This window comes from Tamandua tetradactyla, chromosome 26 (assembly GCF_023851605.1).
Source record: "Tamandua tetradactyla isolate mTamTet1 chromosome 26, mTamTet1.pri, whole genome shotgun sequence".
NCBI lineage: Eukaryota > Metazoa > Chordata > Mammalia > Pilosa > Myrmecophagidae > Tamandua > Tamandua tetradactyla.
This window is the reverse complement of record NC_135352.1, coordinates 18948520-18970686: the sequence shown is the minus strand read 5'-3', so window position 1 is coordinate 18970686 and position 22167 is coordinate 18948520. Positions and strand designations below refer to the sequence as shown.

At 36.8% G+C, this 22167-nt stretch overlaps 1 long non-coding RNA gene across 5 annotated transcripts in view; it reads right to left on the bottom strand.

Annotated features, from left to right (window-relative positions):
* Positions 1-10311, bottom strand: part of LOC143669668 (uncharacterized) — a 206502-nt gene extending 196191 nt beyond the window's left edge. For 4 of the 5 annotated variants that reach the window (XR_013168961.1, XR_013168962.1, XR_013168960.1 and 1 more), the window contains exons 1-2: positions 9531-10311; positions 7024-7096 (exon numbers count right to left, since the gene is read on the bottom strand). This is a non-coding gene — a long non-coding RNA (uncharacterized LOC143669668). Of the gene's footprint in view, positions 1-7023; positions 7097-8342; positions 8455-9530 lie in introns of all 5 variants that reach the window. The other variant, XR_013168963.1, reaches the window with a different exon arrangement.
* Positions 10312-22167: the final 11856 nt, after the last annotated feature.

Below are 22167 nucleotides of genomic sequence, written 5' to 3'. Positions count from 1 at the left end.
ACTATTACTTACTGATTCTCTTCCCTCATATCCTGATTGGTTGAAGGCAATTGAGGGGAGGATGGAAAGAATTCAGCAGAGTCACTAGATTGAGTAACTGTGTAGAGCAAAACTCTCTACATTGACACATATCAGTATGCAATGTGAGAGCAAGATAAAAAAACCTTTGTTGTATTAAGCCACTGAAATTTGGGTGTTGTTTACTATAACTTGGATTATTTACATTGGCTGATCCAGGAATATAAGTGATTTTGCCGGCTTATAGGGTTTGCATATGTTCAAATTGATTAGAAAATGCAAATTTTTCCAATATGGTTATACCAATTTATGGTCTCATGAGTATATTTAAAAGTTCCAGTTGTTCCATATTATTCCCAACACTTGCTGTTGTCAGATTTAAATATTTTTGGCAATCAACTCATATCTATTCTGGATTTAATTTGAATTTTCCTGAGGACTAAGGAGAATAATTATACTTTTAGTGACTCTTTGGTTAGCTTCTTCTATGAAATGCCTGTTTAAATCTTTTAACCATTTATTTTCCTTTTGTTTGCCTTTTTCTTATCTATCTAGTTTCTCTATGTAATCTGTGTAACCTATCTCTCCATTTTTCTGTCTATGACACTATATATTGTTATTATTTGTTAGCTCTATGTCCTACAAATATCTTCTTCAGGTTTGCATCTTTTCTTTATGGTTTTTCGTGTTCAATCAATTATTTTTTCATCCCTTATTTAATATATGCAAGTTGTAGGAAATCTAGAAAATAAAAGTCACTAGTAATCCTGTCACTAAAGGTGGTGACTCTTAATAGTTATTCACTATTTCACTTAGTGAACACCTGGAAGAAAATGAAAGTATCTCACAGAACGTTTCAAACTGGAAGAGACTTCAAAGTAAAATGTACTAACATCTATTGAGTACCTATAGCTTGCCAGGTTTTATGCTTATGCTCATTATATGTGTTATTTTCCTTACTCAATCTCTTAAAAACAGTATGATGTGAATTAGTTACAGCTCCTGTAATAGAATCCCATTATTTTATAGAGTCTTGAGGCCTGAAGAAGTTAAAAGCCTAGTTCATTAGGGTTCTCCTGGGAAACAGACCTGACCGGATATCTATTTCTTGTATATGTATATGTATATGTATATGTATATGTATATGTATATGTATATGTATATGTATATGTATACATATATATATATGTATATATTATCTGTCTTTCTGATATTTATTGCAGGAATTGGCTCATAAGACCCCCAGTAGGGGCTGGTAAATCCAAATTCCAAAGGGCAGGCTGCAAACTGCAAACTCTGATTAAGGTGAAGTTGAATTCTCCAGGAGAAGTTGGCTGGCTGAAGAAGAGGCAGAAATTCTTCCTTCTGACTTTTTAAATCCTCAGTTGTAGCTGTTAAGACCTCCTACAGAGTGGATGAGAGACTCGTTCATGGCTGAGAGGCATCTCCTTTGTGGATTGTGGATGCAACAACCTTTAGATGTAATCAACTGCAAACCCATCTGTATTAGTTAGGGTTCTCTGGAGAAACAGAATCGAGGGAACATTCGCAAATGTAAAATTTATAAAAGTGTCTCACGTGACAGCAAGAACGAAGAGTCCAAAATCTGTAGGGCAGGCTGTGAAGCCAACGATTCCGATGGAGGATCTAGATGAACTCCACAGAAGAGGCTCACCAGCCGAAGCAGGCAGACCTGTCTCTTCTGAATCCTCCTTAAAAGGCTTCCCATGATTAGATTAAGCATCACTCATTGCAGAAGACACTCCCCTTTGGCTGATTACAAATGGAATCAGCTGCGGATGCAGCGACATGATCATAATTTAATTCTATGAAATGTCCTCATTGCAACAAACAGGCCAGCACTTGCCCAACCAGACAAACAGGTGCCACAACCTGGCCAAGTTGACCCATGAACCTGACCATGACACCATCTATGAAGTACCTCTGCAGTAACAATTAGGCCAGTGCTTGCTTGACCAAATTATGGACACCAAAACTTACCCCAATTGACGTATGAAATTAACCATAGCAACTAGTCATAAAATCCCAAATTAACAAGTAGAGGAGTAAGGCTATAATCCATTTCTCCCGATTTCCTGTTTAGTTATCTTTCCATCGCTTCATACATTAAAAGTTTTGAGGAAGTAAAAAATATATAAACACATTTTCTTATACCTAAAATCCTAAGACAGAGGTTGATGCAAACAGGAGTTTTTGTGAAGCTCTGACCATAAACAGAATTGGATTATAGCACCAGATATCTTTTATGTTTATGTAGAATATATTTTTGCATTTCATTTGCATTATCTGGTATTGATTGTATTGTAAAATCTACACACTCAGGGCCTCACTGCTTCTTAAATCTATATGGTTTCAAGTATATTGACATTTAATAATTATTATTGGTCAACTTAAATTATATAGTTATAGGATTCAGTTCAATTAGTGGTCTTAACATTCTATTTTTTTTTTTCTCCACATTGGCAGGCACTGGGAATTGAACCTGGGTCTCTGGCACGGCAGGCGAGAACTCTGCCACTGTGCCACCATTGCCTGCCCAACATTCACTTTAAAAACATTTTTATCATGAAATATAACATACATGCAGAAAAGTGATAAATTTCAAAGTACATTTTAACAAATTGTTATCGAACAAATTTTAAAGTATGGGATGGGTTACAGTTCCACATTTTCAGGTATTTCCTTCTAGCTGTTCTAGTATACTGGAGACTAACAAGAAATATCAATATAATAATTCAGTACTCACAATCATTTGTTAAATCCTATCTCTATTACAACTCCTCCCTCTCATTTGACCCCTCTCCCAATCTTCAGGGATATTTGGGCAATGACCATTCTAACTTCTTCATGTTGACAAGGGGTATCAACATTATGGGGTAGGGGGATGCAACTAGTTGATGTTCTTGGAGAGACTGGTATCTCTGGGTTTCAGGGTTTATCTGGCATAGGAACAATCTGAAAGTTTTAAGTTTCTGAAAAATATACTTTATGAAGGAAGCATTTATAGAGCCTCAGATAGATCCCTGGGTATACTTTAGGATTTTTAGGAATACCATTGGTTGGGGCTTGGCATAACATGGCGATTAGCAATATCTAGCTGAAGCTTGTATAAGAGGAACCTCCAGAATAGCCTCTCGACTCTATTTGAAATGTCTTAGCTGCTAAAACTTTCATTTCTCTTCTCCCTTTTGGTCAAGGAGGCATTGTGGAGCACACGATGCCACGCCAGGCTCATTCCTGGAAGTCATGTCCCACGTAGGGGCTAACATTCTGCATATCACTATTTTAAGTCAAAATTTACCTTATAACTTAAAAATAAAGAAGTCTAAATAAGTTGAATAACGTTAATAAGCCATTTTCTTTTTTTCTTCAAAAAAGAAAAATCAAGTGATTCTTTTATATCCTAGAAACATGGACATTTTATTTTTTAGTCAAGATTTTATATTATACATAGCAGATAAGGTGACCTGCATATAAAAATGGATTAGGTGGCTGCTATTTGTGATTCAGGTCCTCTGTTTAACAGAGGCAGAAATAAAGAAAATTTTAATTCCCCAGTCTCATAAGTAATCAGAACACAAATATTTACAAAATATATTTGAAAAATGAATTTTCGTGAAATTAGTTTTTAATGAAAATAAAGAAAATTCCTATTTGGCTTTCTGATGAGAAAAAAATAGGCAGAAAATTAGGTTTACAATATTTCCAGGTGAGAAAGAACAGTATAAAAACAAAGAATTATGAAGGTGATTTTATAACATGATCTACAGTTTATTATATACTGAGGTTCCTTCTAAAATGGATTATTAAAAGAAATATCTATAAAGATGTTTCTGTTACTAATGTTCAGAATTTTATAAACATGTACTTTATCCATATGTGCTTTACAAATTAAAATGAAAATACTTAATCACAGATAACTTGTCTAAATCAAAGAAATTCACATATTCAATTATATTTTTAAGAAATTTCATCCCTCTGAATATACTTTCCATGATACATTCCCTTTGAAAAGTCAGAGGGTCTACAATCTTTTTTATTACAGATACATTCTGAGGAGTGTCAGAAAACAAGCAAATCTTAAAGCATAGGACAATAGAGCTGATGGCATTCAGAGCAGGAAAAGTTCAATAATAATAATTAGGAAAGAAACTATAAGATCCTACATTGGGAAGGAACATCTTCCTACCTAAAAGTTATTATCAATACACAAGAAATCTTAGTTTTAATTAGGATAAAGATAGATATATTCCTGGGCTTTTTAGGAAACTGCTTGTCATGCCGGTATATGGCATTAGTCTTCCTTTCAATAACCACAAATGGGTAGAGTATGAAATAAACTCAGGTGGTACCATCTTGCATGGAAGCAATGTTGCCATGGCTGATTAAGCACTGTGTGACCACTGGATGTAAACAGAGTATGTCATGGACGATAAATGATTTCAACTAAAACACAGTTCCATAAGCCACCACTTTGCCTTCCACTGTCTTTTAATTTTTTGGCAAGTAAATGACAGTTTTAAATGACACAGTATTGAGCCTTTTGTTGAATTTTTATTCTATGATTTTGGAGTGCTTAGAAAAGCTTCATATAAAATAAGAGTCTTTAACAATGACTAAAAAAACAAAATTCTCTTCTTATAGAAAGTTGTTCAAGTTACTCAGTATCCATGACAGTAATCCACATTAATGATGATAGGGAACTGATTGCCAATAGATGCTAGCAAAATTTAATACTGGAAGGTTCTTTGGACCCCACCACCCTCTACCCACTCTCAAAAATAATAAAAGATTGAGAAGGAACTCAATCTGAAGTTCATTATTATTATTTAGGTATAACATATTCATCAGAATCCAATTTAATATCTAAGCCAATACTTAAAATACATTATGAGAGATTGGTTTATTAAATATAATTTCATTCATTTTTAATCTTTATATATTTATTTTATTTCGTGTAGGTGTGGGGGAAAAAAGAAAGAATTTCATATTAGTTAATTTCCTAAAAACAAGCTTCAAATAACAATCAAACGCCAATGAACAGACCAGAAAAATGATATATTTCTATTTCATGGTATTATTCTTTGTCATTCTCAGGATAGGAAAGTTTCCAAACTGGAAGTTAATTGAAGATGAGATCTTGTTTCAGAATTTAATCACACTGAGTAATTCCTAACATTTTTTTTTTTCTCCAGAAGTACTCCAATCCAAGGCCAATGCTTCTTTCTGTTCTTCCTGGCTATTTAGACTCTTCCTTTAGACTCAGTTACAATTTTATCCATCTCTGTCCTCCTCTTGTGGCCCAGTTCCTCATATAGCCTTATTTCTTATAAGGGTGATGTTTGTAGAACCCTTGAAAGATTGACAGTTCCTAAAGGTTTTTAAATGTTGCTGGTTTATCACTTCTGTGTGTATAGGGAAGAGCATAATAATCTTAGATTCTGTTGAATTAAAAAATATTTCCAGAAAATGCACTCTCCTACCAAAATGTTAGTTTAAAAATTCTATACTAGGCTTGTTTATAGACATTCACTTGATTAAAGATTGAGTTGATATCCAATATAAATGAACCAACTTATACAAACAATATCAATGACCAAAAATTTTCCTTTATTTTAATAAAAAGATTGTCTGAGGTTGAAGGTTGCAATATAAAAATTTCTTTGGCATTGTACTTTATTGGGTATATGTTATAGTTTTAAGGTTCACTGTTTCTGACCTTTAAAAGTTACTGGGTAAATAAATAGCTAATTATTTTTGATGGGAAGATGCATTGAGGATCAACATTAGCTTTTGACAGAAGATGTTTGACAGCATTTCTTTCCCATTTATTTGTGCTTGTATAATTGAATGTGATCTTCTTTGACATATGTGCTGACATGCTTCTTTTTTTGTTTTAATTATTATTTGTTTACACCATTAATTGCTATGGTAGATTAAGTTACGTACCCCAGAAAAAAATCATGTTCTTGATCTTAATCCACATTTCTGTGGGTATGAACCCATCGTAATAGAACATTTTGGAGATGTTGTTTTTGGTTAAGACAACATGTCCAAAATTACTCAACTGAATCAGGGTACATCCTATTACCGAAGGCCATGGCAAGGAGCCAGAACCTAGAAGTCAATGGAACCTGGAAGAGAAAGGAGAAGACAACACCACATAATGGGAAAGCCAAGGAACCCAAGGATTGTCAGCCGATCAGCATGTCACAAGTCCCTAGAGAAAGTAATGCTTCTAATATCTAAAACTTTGATGCAATAAATTCCTGTTCTGAAGCCAACCAACTGTGTGGTATTATTTGTCATAGCAGCTGGGAATCTAAGACAACTGCAATGAATTGTTGCTAGCCTTAATTTGTATTTTGATCAGGCTACTTTTTTGTAGATTTATTATGTTTCTATTTTTTATACTCAACAGGAAGTTTGATATTTTGGGGTGGGTTTGTTTTTGTAACTTCCAATGATATTATCAGTGCTCTTGGCTCTGAACTGCTATAAATAACATTTTGGAGGATGCTTCTAAGATAGTATTAGCCACCATCTCTTTACATTCTCAAAGGAAGATCATCTGTTATTTTTTTATAGACCACTCTACTCTATATTATATGAAGCATATGTATGTTCATGACTGAGATACTTTTAAAATCACTTGTAGCTAAATAATTGAATATAATTTTTACCTACAAATATACATTTGCCAATATTTTCTGCATTAAATCTACAAGGAAAGAAATGGGAGTGATGTTCCTAATTTTTATTTTTTGTACTTTTAATTCTACATTCTGGTTTCTTTTTGTCTTTAAGAGGGCCAACCTTTTTCTTTTCATCTTTTGCTTTATCTTGTCACCTGAGGTACTTTTCCTATTTCTCTTTTCTTTTTCTTGGATGAAAAATTGGATTAGAAGCAAGATCTAGTTTGAAGGGAGGCATAAATTATTTTAATTAAGTTCAACACTGATTGTTTAATATAAAAATATATACCTGGTGGGCAACGGTGGCTCTGTGGTAGAATTCTCTCCTGCCATGCTGGAGACCCAGGTTCAGTTCCTGGTACCTGCCCATGCAAAAAAAAAGAGATTAATACAGAAAGGCTTGACTTAGAAAACATATGTAATTATGTTTCATTAGTCATGCTAAATTATTGCTACTTTCTAGAAAAGAAGCTCTCTTTAGAGTTATAAATTTTATTTTTTGTTCTTTTTAGTATAAATCTTGAGTAAATTCACCTACTCTCAACCTTCAGTTTTATTAGCATATTTCCAGCCTATAGTCTGATAAAATAATGATATAAAATGAAAACATCAAATTTACTTTGAGAATTTAGTGTTTGTTTATGCCCAACTTCTACAGCCCCACTGATTATTGACTATTGGTTACTTTATGTTAAGCTTTCATAGTTTAAAAGAAAAAAGATCTTTGACAATTGTATGGAATAGAACAGACATAAGGTAAAGAACTCTGCATGCTTAATGTTAAAGCTGAAGCTGAGCTTTATAGGTTTAGCTAGGATGGAGGAGAGGGGCAGGATGGCACTGGTGTATGGGGGTCTGGTGTATGAAAGGTGGGGAGTCAGTCACGGAGGGTTTTAAACACTAGAATAATAACTGGGAAGTTTTCTTTTCAGGTACATTTACCTGTTCCACGCATATTTGTGTGCTTTTTATGTGCTAGGCTCCCAGTATATATTGGTGAATAAGAAAAGTATGGAAGTTGCCCTCAAAAGCTTACAGTCTACAGGAAGAGTCAGACAAGCAAACAGATAACCACTACTTACACTAAATAATGATACATTGAGATGACTGCTTTTGAGAGAGGCCTCTCAAAAGGGGAGGAGAATATCTTAGGTATTCGCCAGAGAAAAATCTTCTCTGGGGAGGTCACAGTTAAGCTGTCATCTGAAGCATCCGAAGTAGTTAAACATGCAAAGACAAGAGAGTGCTGTCCTGGTAGAGGGACAAGAGCAGGGGTTTTAAGTGCAGGAAGAGCTAGTGGCTGAAGCATCATGAGTGAGAAGGTCAAATATGAAGTTACAGAGGGCGGCCAGGAGACCAGACTGTGCACATCTAAATACTAAAACAAACAAATAAATGGATGTCTTTTAAAAATAAAAGTAATTAGTTACACAGCTTTTTATTCTGAATCAGAAAACATCTTTATGTCTCAGTAGTTTATGCTCCATAATAAAATATAAAACTGCTTAAATTCCTTCAAAAGTCATGCAAGACATTTAAATGAAAATGAAGCACTTTCCCCAAATCTACATACACCCTACAAGTGAAATCCAAATGAAATCCACTGACCTGTCAAGGTCTGTTTAAGGATCAGTTTTCCAGTAAACGTTTGCTTTATGGTAAGAGATATCATTGCAAGAAATTTCCTTTATTATTTCCATTTGTCACTTTCTTTAAAAGTCTTTCTTAAGTTAAGAAAAAATGAAACGGAAACAGCAGAGATCTAAAGTGAATACATGATGCAGATAAGCATGTTCCTCCCAGATCCATACGAACGAAATGAGAGACCTTATGAAATGAATTAAAATGCATGTCACCTAGTGGATTCTGGGCAGAGAGCCGTCTTTAAGACCCAGGGATAGTATCTGTCTGGAGAGGAAATGTTGCTTTTTGACAGATGAGAGAAATCCCTTTAGTGCTGGCAGTGGGAAGAGAGAAGTGAAGTCAGTCACCTGGTGGTGAAGGCCAGTAAAACAGCAAAGCTGGAGGAAAATTTTTCTCTCCCTCTCTCTCTTCCCCGCCCTCCCCCCTTCTCGCCTTTGTAGGATCCCCACCTCCTATTCTCTCAACTCTTTTAGCATAACCTTCAAAGCAGAACATTCCCTTCAGACTTTATTATCTTCTTTTCCCCACTGAGAGAATACCTCGTGGCTGCAAGACATTTTTTAAGTCTATGCTGGACTTCGGGGATTTGGTTATCTTCCCAGAGAAATTGATCATTGCTAACGCCTGGGACTCAACAGTGTGCTAAATTAGCTACCGGAGTAAGCCTGACGGAGAAAGGCTTTTATCACACACTCTTCTCTTCAGTTTGAACACATTTGCTTGAAATTTGCCGCATGATGCTGTCCAGGGAAGCAGCTTTTTTTCTTGGGATGCAGCAATTCGCTGGTTTCTAAGCTTATTGCAGAAGAAGAAATCATCTTAAATAGAGTGTTTTTTTTCTTTCTTTCTTTTTTTAACCCCCTACTCGATTCGACTGAGCTTGTGTTGCACCGCGGTAAAGAGAACCTGTCACTAAATCTTTGTGGGAAGTAAAACAAAGTGAATTCTAATTATTATTTATTTATTTATATTATTTTTAACCGGTGGAGGCGGCGTGATCACGGAGAATGAGACTGAGAGAAGCTGCCAGGGCTTGGAGGAGGATAAAGCTGAGTTTAGGCTGGAAACTAAAAGACTAGACTGGTTTCGGGGACAACTTGCTCGGTTCCTCTCCACTTCCTTTAGTTTCGCTCCATGGACAGAGCTACAAACCTGGACATTGAGGAGCTCAAGGTACGTGATCCTCTCCGGGCGTCGTTCTTTTCCTTTCTCGGCGTTTTGGTCCCTCGCTCGCTCTCCTCTCCCTTTTTTTTTTTTCCTTCCCGTTGCCTCTTCCTCCCGCCGCTAGAATAGTTGGTGGCCCGGGGGAGACGGCGGTGGGCATTTGGGGGTGCAGCGCGCCCCGGCGCAGGGCCGAGGACGCGGAGGGCGGCTTTCCGGAGCCCGCCTTTGCACTCCCGGGCACGGCTCCCCGCCCTGCCTGCTCCTCCTCCTCCTCCTCATCCGTTACCTCAGCACTTTGGGTACAATACCCGGCGCCGAGAGCCGGTTAATATGGCCCGGGGGTGGGGGTGGGGGGGGGAAGAGGCGGCCCCGGCACCGTCCCCGCCCGCCGGTCGCCCGGGGTTTCCCAGCAAAGTTGCGGGAGCTCCGCGGTCACTTTGCCCGCCTCCCTCCGGCTCGGAACCGGCTTCTTCCCCCGCCCGGCGCCCGCGGGCAGCCTCCTTCCGCTCGGAGCCGCCGGGGACCAACGCTTCTGCCGAGGAGGCGCCTTTCCAGCCGGAACTTCACGAGCCCCCCTCCCCTCCCCTCCCCTCACGACCCCTGACACGATTTCACCACAGGTGCACTGGCGCGGGGCGCGAACTCGTGGCCTGCCGGGGGTGCCCGGCCGCGCGTGTGAAGGGGGCTGAGTGAGGGTGTTCACCCGGGGCGCCCGCGCCGCGGACGTGGCTTCTCCCCCGGGCACACGCTGCTGGGGAGCCGCTCTGGGCTGGGGGAGCGCGGGAGGCGGTGACTGGGGAGGCTCCGGGACCCCTCTTCCGCCCTCGCCACCGCGTGCGGCGCGCGGACCCGCGCGCAACCCCCGCCGCCCCCGCCGCGCTCGCGGGGGCCGCGCGGCGCCTTCCCCTGCCCGCACCCACTCGGCGCCGGGGGTGGCCGGGTCGGAGCGCCCAGGCTTGAGATTTTTGCCTGTGGGCACCGCGGCTTCCAGTTCCCGTTACAAAAAAAAGAAAAAAAAAAATCAACAAGCCACAAAAATAATTCAAATGTCCCGCTCTCTGTAAACGAAAAAGCGGGAAAGGGGGCGATGCTGGGAGCATCCTCTCTTTTTATTCTCTTCCTTCTCCCTAGGCGTCTTCTACACTCGAACTTCCTTCAGAGGGTTATTGTTATTATTATTATTATTATTATTTTACCAGAGACTCAAGTAGAGTCTCAAGATGGACCCTTTCTTCGGGTGAGGACCTTTCGGACACCCCCACCCGCTGGGGAAACTTCACTAGGACAGGTTTGCCCTGAAATATCAGGGAAATGGGTTTACCAGACAAGCTGAGCGGGCTGGAGAAAGCCCCTGTCAAGGGCAAAATCCTTTGCAGCCCGCCCTCTGCCCCGGTTCTACTTGGGTGGAACCCCAGTTCTCCTGGCGCTCCAAACTACCTGGGAGGAGAAAGGATAGACAAGTGACTCCTTGTGGGACGGACCTGCTTTGCCTCCTGTGGATGGAGGCAGGTGGGGTGGGAGGGAGGATGGTTAGAAAACCGTGCACACTTCATCTCCGACTTTGGTTTGTTGGAGGAAGCGAAGTAGGGAGAAGGCAGATTTGATGCTCCAGTTCAAGGTGGCGATTAGGAAGTTTCTGTGTATTGGCCAAGGTCACAGTCAATGGACCTCAGCCTGGACCTGAAGTCTCCTGTTATATCTGTCCTATCCTAAGGCAGGACCAATTGCCTCTGTGTTTGAAAGCATTTCTTGTTGCCTTTTCCAAGCACCCAGTCTCTTGGGAGAAGGGGTAGGTTTTATTTGAGATACAACTGAGAGCTCATGGACTACATTTGTGACGTGTTCTCCCCCTCCCCCGTGAGGAGGAGTACTCACGTTTTACTTCGCTGTCAACTGTATCTAGGGTATGCACAAAGGAAAGCTTTTGCGAAATGGAAGGGAAAAATGATTCGGTTGATGTGCCATCAATTTCCTACAAACCTATCCCTATCTTTGTATGAACCCTGGCACCACTCACCTGTTAGGTCAACAGAAGACTCCACAAATGGGTGATGGAAACTTGTCTAGTTTACTTTTAGTAGAGGATCCCGGTTTAATTTCAGAGAACCACTACACACACAGCCAGAGTGGGCTAGACTTTGTGGATGGGCAGAAAAGGGTAGAGAACTGTGAGGGGTGTGTTGGCAATAATTGGGAAGAAATGAAGGACTCACACAGGAGTCAAAACTGGCAATAGAGGAAATGTTAGTCAAACCTTATTGCAAAATGTTTGAGATGCTCCAGTTTGGGTAAGACATTTGTATTTGCCAGTTTTGGCAACACTTCTGGAATACTGATGATTTGAAATACTTAACATTTTGGAATATTTCTGCTTTTTAGAGATGGATGTACTGCATGTGAAATCACTTGACTGGATTTCCTCTTACCAGCAGAATCCATTTGTTTGGGTTTTCTAGTCAATTCTGGTTCTTTAAAGTTATTCTCTGGTGCCTTCTTTCTGAAACACCCCCCCCCCTCCCCCATCCCCAGTGGGGGAAGAAGAGAAAAAAGCTCATGGAGCTTATTTTTGGCATTATTTCCAAGTCAAGTTTTCTTCCTATCATCCCACTGTGCTTACATTGAGGCACAACACTGTAAACTTTAGTTTTCATGAGGCTTTTAAATACATGAAGTGAAAAAAAATCACAAGAATTCAGTAAATTAAAAAATATGCATAATATTAGAAGAATGCTATTTAACTTTTAGGCGATCAGTGTCTTTATCAGGTGATGCTGCTTACTTTAGGTTTTGAGAAAGAGCTTGTGGTAATTCTTTGGTCTTGTTTGTGGCAAATTATTCCAGCTTTATGAGATTTTAACAAACATGTTTTTTTTTTACTGTGCTAGGTATGTGAATATTGATTTTTATATGCTCTACAGTAAATAGTGTTGTCTTCTGCAAGTTTTTAAACTAATGATGAACCTCAGTAATTAAATGTTAAGCCATTGCTGTGATTATCATAAAACTAAATGCAATATGCATATTAAAATATATTGGCGGAGAAGTAAATATAGTTATGTGTGTAAAACTTGCTAATGAAGGCAAACATGCTTCATCTCTATTCTGGACACATATTCCTGCTGAAATAGATCAGTTTTGAAAAGGAAGACACTTATCATCCAGAGACTTTTGATCTGTTCTGTTCTCTTTGATGTCTGTTTCTTTCGCTAATGAATGTGTAAACTTTACTCTGGGTTTTGCCCCTGTGTTTGTTTTTTTAAAATATCCAGTATCAAACAACCCAAAATGTGGGTTGCTGCTTTGGAAGTGTGGGTGTTAATGAATATTGCTATTAAAGAAAGTACCTTCTACCCTGGGATATTCCTGAATTAGAGAGTACTGTGTTCTTTTTTGGAGCTGATATCAAAAATAAGAATTTTAGTTTTTATTTAGCTCTGTATTGCCCTCTTTCAAACAACTGATCTTATGCACTGGAACTGGAACTAATGTTTTAGAGCTGACAATTGTAAATTTGCTTAGTGTAATGTTTATTTATAAGAGACATTGGGCAGAATAAATGGTGTGACTTAAGAAATGCATGTTACTTTGGTCATTTTACTCAGATTTTGAAATATTCTGTTACTTTGGCAGTCAATTTATGCTTTAAAAAAGAAATTATGCTTTGAGATGTTATGAATATATGTGTGGATAATTGTAAGTTGCTTTGAGATCAAAACAGAAAACACATCAAGTTTAATATACAATGTTTTCAGTGATATGCAACCCCAATTTTTTGGTCAGGGCTGTTCCTTTCAATGGGATGACTGGCTAGAAGTTAAAAATGGAATTTTCCCACTATTTGCAAAACATAAGAAATATACTTCTGGAATATCTTCTTAATTGTCATTGTGTAAGATATAAAATTTATGAGCTACATATTTAATCCTGAAACAAAAAACTTGAATAAATTTAACAGTATTTGTAAGAGTTAATTAATGTAGTCCAGTCACTGTTGTGTCAATTTTATCTACTTAATTTAAATAACATTTCATCTACCAAGAGTTTTAAATTTGCCCTAGGTAGGTGAGGAAAAGCTTCCCTGAACAAGGCAATTAGGTCATAAAGAAAATTTTGTATGGGCAATAAATGGTAATTCGCCCCCCTCCAAAACAAAACAAAAGAGAAACAAAACACCATAGGTGTTTAAACAAGTGATTGAATAAAAAATGCTGAGGTCTTCGAGCCTCATAATACATTCGTCTACAATTTCAGTCAATTGAGAGACTTGATGCTTAGACGATTTCTAAATAGGTTTATTTATTTATTTTTTTGTTTCATCAACTAGACGTTCAACGCAGGAAAGTCAGGTTTGCTGCAGTGTAGGAGGCTTTATGAAGAGTGTAAGTAGGTGGAATTTTTTTGTTAGTCATTCCGTAGTGAAAAATAGTACTCTTTAACAAATGTCATATTTTTAGCACCCTTCTTTATATATTCATTTCTTGGCTTAGAATAAGGAAACATATTTGTGAATACTGAATTATTTGACTTCCTTCCCATCCAAAGGAATTATGACTTCTCTCCATCTTCTCTCCTTCCAGTTTTCTTTTGATGGCAGAGACAAGTCAAAGATGTAGTAACAATTACCCTTGATTTAAAAAAAAGTATTGACAGCCTACTTGTTTAATTGAGTTTGCAACAAGCAGCAAGTAACAGTAGTGAAAGATTCTTCCTTTATACAGTTAGGATAGATGAGAGAGCATATTTGATCTGAGTGGAAAGAATTAAGAATAGTATCTGTGAGGGAAGTTGAGTGAAAAGCTTTAGAAATCTTCAGTGGTCTGCTGTCATTTACAAAGCATATATTTCGCCCTCTGTGCTACCTGTTACAGCTTTGCTGATCTCTAGACTTTACCAATTGAGAATACATCAAATTCTGAAGGTCCAGTAAAAAAAAAAAGATTATTTAAAGATTTATGGACTCAAATCATAACTACACAAGATGGCTTAATGCTGTAAGATTATAAATCAGCATGTGGCTTTTGGGTCATTCTTTTTATATAATATTTAGTGAGTTGTTTCTCAATGCTGTATTGGAATTTCAGCTAAAATACAATTGGGCATAGTTTATGGCTTTAGATTATTAAGGAACATTACCATCTACTTTTGTTCAAATCAGTGATATTTTTGAGTTTCTGGGTTCAAATCGCTAATTATATAAATAAGTAGATTTTTACATTTTAAAGTTAGAGTTTATAAGTTTAATTATTGAGAATTGTGCTTGATTTGTCGTAAAATCCTTAGCTTCTAAAACTCTTGGAAACTCAATTTGAGCCACTTCATTTTCTACAAATGTAGGTTTTAATATACTACCATGAAACTGACTAGAGATGCTACAGCAGCCATGGAATGAACAGATTTAAGGATGCATGTCCTGCCAAGAGAATTATCAGAACCTTGTCTCCTAAATATTACAAATTGCACCAAGTGCCTTTTGAGGTTTTTTGATGTTCCTATACAATAATTCTGTAAATTGTCTTTAGAAAATGTTGTAACCCCCCATCAGATTTTTGAACATTTATACTGCATTCTTGATATTGAATAGATTATCTAGAGTGGGTTAGTCAAGTTGATATCAAAATCTTTAAAATCAGCCTTCTGGGCAGAAGGCTGTAAATTCTGTGGCAGTGTCTGTCAGTGAAACACAGCGTGAAGGTTTAGCCTGAGATGTTAATTGAACAGCCACCCCATACCCAAATGGAATTTAGAAGCAGTTGAGTCAGGGCACCCAAAAGTCTCTCCCTCCAAATCTAATAGCCTGTATCCTTCAGGGAGTTAACATGTGTGCTGTGAGTGATCTGGTTGGAGTTGAATTTAGAGAACATTGTTCAAACTCTGACTTTGCCAACAACCATTGAGCACAGTTGAGCATGTTCCTTGATCCTTCTTTGCCTTAGTTCTCTTGGGTGGTGGTAGTGTTGCAAGGTGAGAATTGATTAGAGGGTTTTGTTGCAACCATTTTTAGCCGCAGTTTGAAGAATTTGCTCAAATAAAATTTTGCAAACAGCCCCAATAACTAATAATTATAAAAGGGGAGCAGCTCTGATCTAAGAGGGGTTGGAGGCCCTGCCCAGTCCAGTTCTCCCTTGCTCCCTGCAGCCAGCCCTGTGTTACTGCTTAGAACTGCAGTACTGATTTCTAAATGTTTTCTAGGCCTGATAGTCTCTATCTCTGAATACCTTTTTTTCAGAGTGACGTTTTTGTTGCCCTGCTCCAAGAGAATTACTTTTGAGTTTGATAAATAAAGTTAGTGTGCTTCTTTTGTTTGACTTACTGTTTCCTCATTGGAACATGGCTTCAGGTATATCTGCTGAAGTTATATTCATATTTTATGGATACCAAAATGGAGGTACAGAAAGTCAAGTAAAATGTCCAGGGTCACAAGATTAATAAATAATGAAATAAGAGCTCAAATTTATGTCCTCTTATATATAGGTCAAAATTCAAGGTTACTTCCTTACTTATTGTAGAATGTCTGATGGTAGAGTTTTCTGTTTATGGTAGGGGTTTCTGTCTGAATCTCTCTAATATTGTAATTTCAAACAAAAGCGGTTGTATTTAAGCTATAGACATAGTATTTACTTTTTCTGCATTATGAATTTTTTACTAAGATAGTCATTCATTTACTTCGGATCAGATTACTGTTGGTTAATATTTATGAATAAAAGCTAACCAAAAGTGGTAGAATAAATCGTGAATTTAGGCCACTGGAACAAGTTTCATAGCCTTGAAACAATCTTTTAAACTCTATTAGGTTATATATATTTGTCTAACTGAGCTAGTCTTTCTCCTTATCCTGCCTCTCAAGTTACTGTGAATAATTTTGATATTGTTAAGACAGTAAATTAGGACTTAATCTCTAACATGGATTTGACATTTCAACTTGATGGACATATAGTTTCAGTCTTAAAATATAAAAATAAGTCTGTATGATTATACTAACATTAAAATTGTTACGTACTTAGGTTTTATGCTATAGCAGAAATCTGGAAATATGTACCGAAAGACTTAATCTGTAATAAAACTAAAGTTTACAATGCAGTCTTTGAAAATTATGAAATTAAAGGAGTGATTGCAACATAAATCTGGCTTTGATGTGATTTTTATTATGATTTTTTACAAATTTTTATATTCTCGGAATCATAAATAAAAACATGCAACTCTTAACATTGCAGGTCCCAACGTTTATGGGTTTAACTGGAAGGTATTTAATTTTTTTGATAACACATGTTTTCTGCCTAAGAATCATCATTTTCTTAGATCGCTTTCTTTTCATCATCAGAACTAGATGCTGCCATTCTTTTGGAGACTTTTACTCAAAAATAAAAAAAATAATAATTTCACTAGAATAACTGCTTAAGTGACTTGGAGAAGAGAACATAATAAAAGTGTTTTAAGCTTTGGGTCCTGGGAGGTGTGGGCCAAGCTTACAAACATCTTAGTTGAATTTTTAATGCCTATAAGCCATGAACATTCTGGGTTACTCCTAAACAGTTAAAAAATGCAAACCTTGAATCTATGAGAGCCAAGAGTCTACTATATTCATCTTTCCTGCAGGCATGGAATGCTTCAATGACTAACCCATACATTATGATTATCTAACTTATTTTCATATTTGTTTTTAAGCACCCATATTTCTTTAGAATTACTGGAAAAATATGTATTATCTACCTAAGATAAAAGAGCCTTTGATTCTTTCTTGGATAAAATAACCAATTCAGCTGTCATGAGCAAGAGTGTTTTTCAGACATGATATAATAAATCAATGCCAGGAATAGGAAATTATTGCTATCAGTGTGATTCCACAAGTCTATATCTACTCAGAGTATTTGAGAGTTTCAAAAAGCTAATGCAGAATAAGAAGGTAATGAATTCAAGGAAAGAAATTGCTGACCCAAAGATTTATTGAATTATATTCTGAGACGTGAGAGAGAAGTTCCTTCCAATCTCAGAGCCAGGAATAATTGTGTTTCTCCTAAGCAACTGGTTGATATTTAACTTTATGAATCTTTTTCCTCACAAAACCAATTTTATTGACCCCTTTGACTTTATTTTGCTAAAATGCTTGGGAGCATATTTGGGACTCATCTCTAACAAATATACATGTGCCATAGCCTAAATCCTGGCATCATGTTTTCTCCCATATTCTTAAATACTTTCTGAAGGAATGAGCGGTTATAAATAAATGCATGCCTACAAAATTATTAAAGCCTTTCACAGAGACTCAATTATTTTCTTCATGTATCAGTGGGTATGTAGGCATGCTTAATATTTGACATCTCTTAAAACTGTCTCTGCGTTTTCTTTAATTTGTTAGGGCTACAAAGTTTAGGAAGTGTGAATTACCATGCCGTGTGTATCCAGTTATCACGCTGTGGGCATGACTTCCATTGCACATAACAGTTGCATAACTAGTGAACCTGTTAGTCACAAATTGAACCCACTGCATTCCTAGAGTAAGAGACTGATATTTAGCACTTAATGCTATCAGAACTTATACTTCTTCTTAGATACTGTCTTAAATTACTTATTATTTTTTTTATTGTTCACAGATTTGCCTTTTATTCTTTTCATTTCTCAATCTGCACTCCTAATGTCATTTATTTTTGTTGGAATAGCCGCATTATTTTAGGAAAAGTTAAAACAAATAAGCTCATCTTAACCAGCATTTTGCTTAATGCCTTCAAATCCACTTTTAAAATCAATGGTTTGATAAATTGATCGTTCTAGGCAGCAGAGGCAGTTGAACTTTCGATATTTTATTTCTTTTCACTGTTTCTTAAAGTTCATGCTTGATTCATGGTTCAAAGAGTGGATTCATGCAAAGCCCTGTGTCATAATGATATAGGTCCTCATTATTACAACAGTTTAAGGGGTACTTGGTTTACATTTCCTGGAAGAAATTATGAGCATTTAGTAGTAATACAATGAGAAAGATACAGCTAGATTGGGTGAAACAGTATGTTTTTGGCATGTGGCAATGCAATTGAGGGTCTTTTATGTGCTTCTGAGTTCAATTACAATACAAACAGGCTTTCATTTTGTAAGTACTAAGATATTGTTAATATATATTTGTTTCATTTTTTCCTAAAATAATCATAATTGAATAAATAATAACAACTGTTTTAAAGTGTTTAACTTTGCAACCTGTAACATTTTTTTAAATGTCTTTTTTGTATTTGAACGTATCTGAATGGATTTCAGAAACTCGGAAATATTTAATTCAAAACATACTAAAACTTTTATATTCATATGATAGTATGCCATCTCAAATTATTAAATAGCTAAAGTATACTTTATTTTGACCTTCATAAACTTTCATAATTGAAAAAAATAATCTGTGTACATACTGTGTAACTTTCTGCATTCTTTGTCTTTGTGTTCTGATGCTTGGTGAGATGTACTGTTCACCTTATTTGTAAACTCTGTGCTCATTCCAAGTTGTAAAATTCTACATTAGTGTTTTACTACATGCACTATACACTGAAAATCCCAGAGACTGAAATTTCATTTTCCATCTGTTTTATTGATAAATAGAATGGATTATGGATGAAGAAAGATTACAAGAAGAGAATTTCAACTGAAACTTGGGGAAGTTAGCAGTAGTGTAAAGTGTAATTGAAAGAGAAAGAACGACTTTATAAACAGAAAAATAAATCAAATAAACATCATATTCCCAACCCAAAGGAACATTGGCTTAACTATATTCGATCCTCTTTGATTTAAATAGTCCAATATCTAATTACCTGATAAGACCTGTGATTCACTGTGTTATTAGTATATATATTCCTATAGCTCTTTGCTATACACATTTCTGAACTTTTACCAAAAAAATGGGCTTTTAGGCAGTACAAGGGTCACTCAACAGTCAATTTTTTTGGCAGCCTGCCCATGCCAAAAAAAGAAAAAGAAAAAAATTGGCTTTATAAAATTTCAATATGAATGCAATAAAGAAACTCAACATTTACTCTTATGCTTTCAAAATCTTTTAATAGTTCCTTTATGTGTGCTTACTCTTTAAAGTTTTTGGTGCCTGGAATTTTGTCCTTGGGCTGTTTCTAGTTCATTTCTACACACATATTTCCTAGATGGTCTTATCTATTATTAGGTACCTATTTACTAATGTGTACTATTATGTAGCTATCTACAATCTTATTACTGATGCAGATTCTACTTTTACTTGCAAAGTGATGATGCCCAGTTTTCCATACTCACCTGTTATTTGAGCCTCATTCCTCTCTCCCAATTTTTTAACAATTTATTGGAGATCTTTATCTGGACGTTTTAGAGCCACCTCAATCTAAAAAAAATGAGAGCATTCTTCTTTTCCTTTCAAATTTCCTCCTCTCCAAATGTTTTCTATTTTGGCTAATGTTTTCACTATTCACTCAAGCATGTAATCCATTCACTCAAGCCTTTTCAGCATCTTTCTCTTCCAAGTGATCAGTTACCCCATCATACTTTATAATTCTATGTTTCCCTCCCCCCACTTCTTTTGTTAAAACGTTACATCAGGTCCTCATCTGCTCAAATCTGAATTTTTGTCAAATGTTCTATAGTCTTATCCCAGGAAGTTTATAGGTATTTTTTGCAGTGATCCTGGCAATGTCGCAATTATGGCTGGAGGGTTAGCAGTAGGGTTGGAATCGCTGGAAAGGACTTTATACATTGCCCTTTGTAGTCCCAAGGAAGCCATCTCAGAGTAAGTTGGTTAAGAGACTGGGGCACCAAGGTTGGGCTGGATGCTGGATGGAGAGATTATTTAGAGGTTCCTAGAAATGCTTACAGGCTTCCTGAAAAATGGAAGAAAGACGGTCTCTGGAAGCTAGATCTGATGGTAGCCACAGATAAACCGTACCTAAAATGCTCAGTTGGGGAAAAGGGAACCACAGATTATTCAGATAATAATGATAAATTTTTATTTTCTGCTGTATTGAGATTATCTGGAGTCCAGAACCATGTTAGATAATTTTGTTAGCTGAGTTCCTTTATTTCTGACAGTTTTATCAGACTTCCAACAGTCAAAAAAGTCATCTGTTTCTGGGAATTTGACAGCTCTGTCTCCCTGAGCTGGTCTAGCTTTGGAGAAAGCTGCTTACTTGATGGAGAGGCATCCCACATGGAATCTCAATGAAGATAGGCCAAGATGTCTGAATTCTGAAATGCAAATCATAGCTACGGAAACTGATTGTTGGTTATCTGTAAATCTCAGCTGGTAACTAAATGTCTTTGTAGTTATTTTAATCTTGTTATCCTTAATCTTTCAGTACAGTTTATAAACTATCATAATTTTGCCTTGATTGTTCTGTGGAGGTTGTACTATGGGCTAATGAAAGTAAGTAGTGTAGACATGCTTACATTGAAGTAGAATAGGGAGTGGGTAAAATCTAATTAAAGATGACTGGTGAGTACAGCAAGGACAAGCGAAGAATCTTATCAGAAACTGATTTGCAAGAAGGAGGGATTCTAGGAGTCAAGATCTGTTCATGGCTCTCCAAATGGAGAGTCTTCCTTATTAAGGAGCCAGCCAATTTCCTTGTTCTCTCCAGCTGGGCCTCACTCTCTCTAGTCTATTCTCCAGGCAATGAACATTCCACAACGTTTTCAGATTTTCCTTTTGGAATGAAATTGGGATGTTTTGTCATTCACCTGCTTAAAAGTCTTTGTTGATTCCCTGTTGCTTATTTTATAATCTATGTTCCTCAACATGGTATAGAACTTGCTCATTTCCAGGCTATCTATGAGCACATCTTACCTTTCAGCAAGCATGCACACGCACACACACACAAACACACACACATTCTACCACAACTTAAGTGAAAAACTCCCTTCATTTTGGACATGCCATTTCCTTTCACTCCTTTGTAATCCTGCCTACCCACTTGTGTGGAACACGTCTGCGTTTCTCTGTGGAGAGAACTGCTATTTATTGACAATACCTAGTCCCAAGGAGATATGGTTGTTTCTCCCTTTGTGTGCTAAAACACATTGTACTTTTAGCTCCATTATATACTTTTATCTGAACTTTGTCGCTAGAGAACCTGATCTGTATGGTATCAGTCCTTTGAAATTTGTTGAGACTTCATTTAATGTCGGTAAAAAGTCTGTTTAAAAAAAAAAGCAAAACATTTTCACAGATGTTCTGAGCTTCCTTGAAAAAAATATGAATTTTTTAATTTCTTGGTGACAAAAATCTCCATAAACTTACTATTTTGTCTGTTTGATCTATCAGTTATGAAAGACATATGTTAAATTTTCCTGTTAGGATGGTGGATATATTTATTTCTCCTTCTAGGTCTCTCAAATTTTGCTTTATATGCTTGAGACCATTTTATCAGATGCATATAAATTTAGAACTGTTAAATTTTCCTGATGGATTAAGGTGTTTATTATTATGTATCAACCCTCTTAATCTCAGTAATGTTTTCTATCTTAAAATTTATTTTGTCTATTTTTAATATAGCTATACAGCTTTAATTAATAGCACTGTACCATTATCCAGCTTTGTTGTGTTAACATTTTCAGAAACATTTTTCTTTCATCATTTTATTTGTAGCTTCTTTATATACTTAAGTTTTAGATTTTCTTC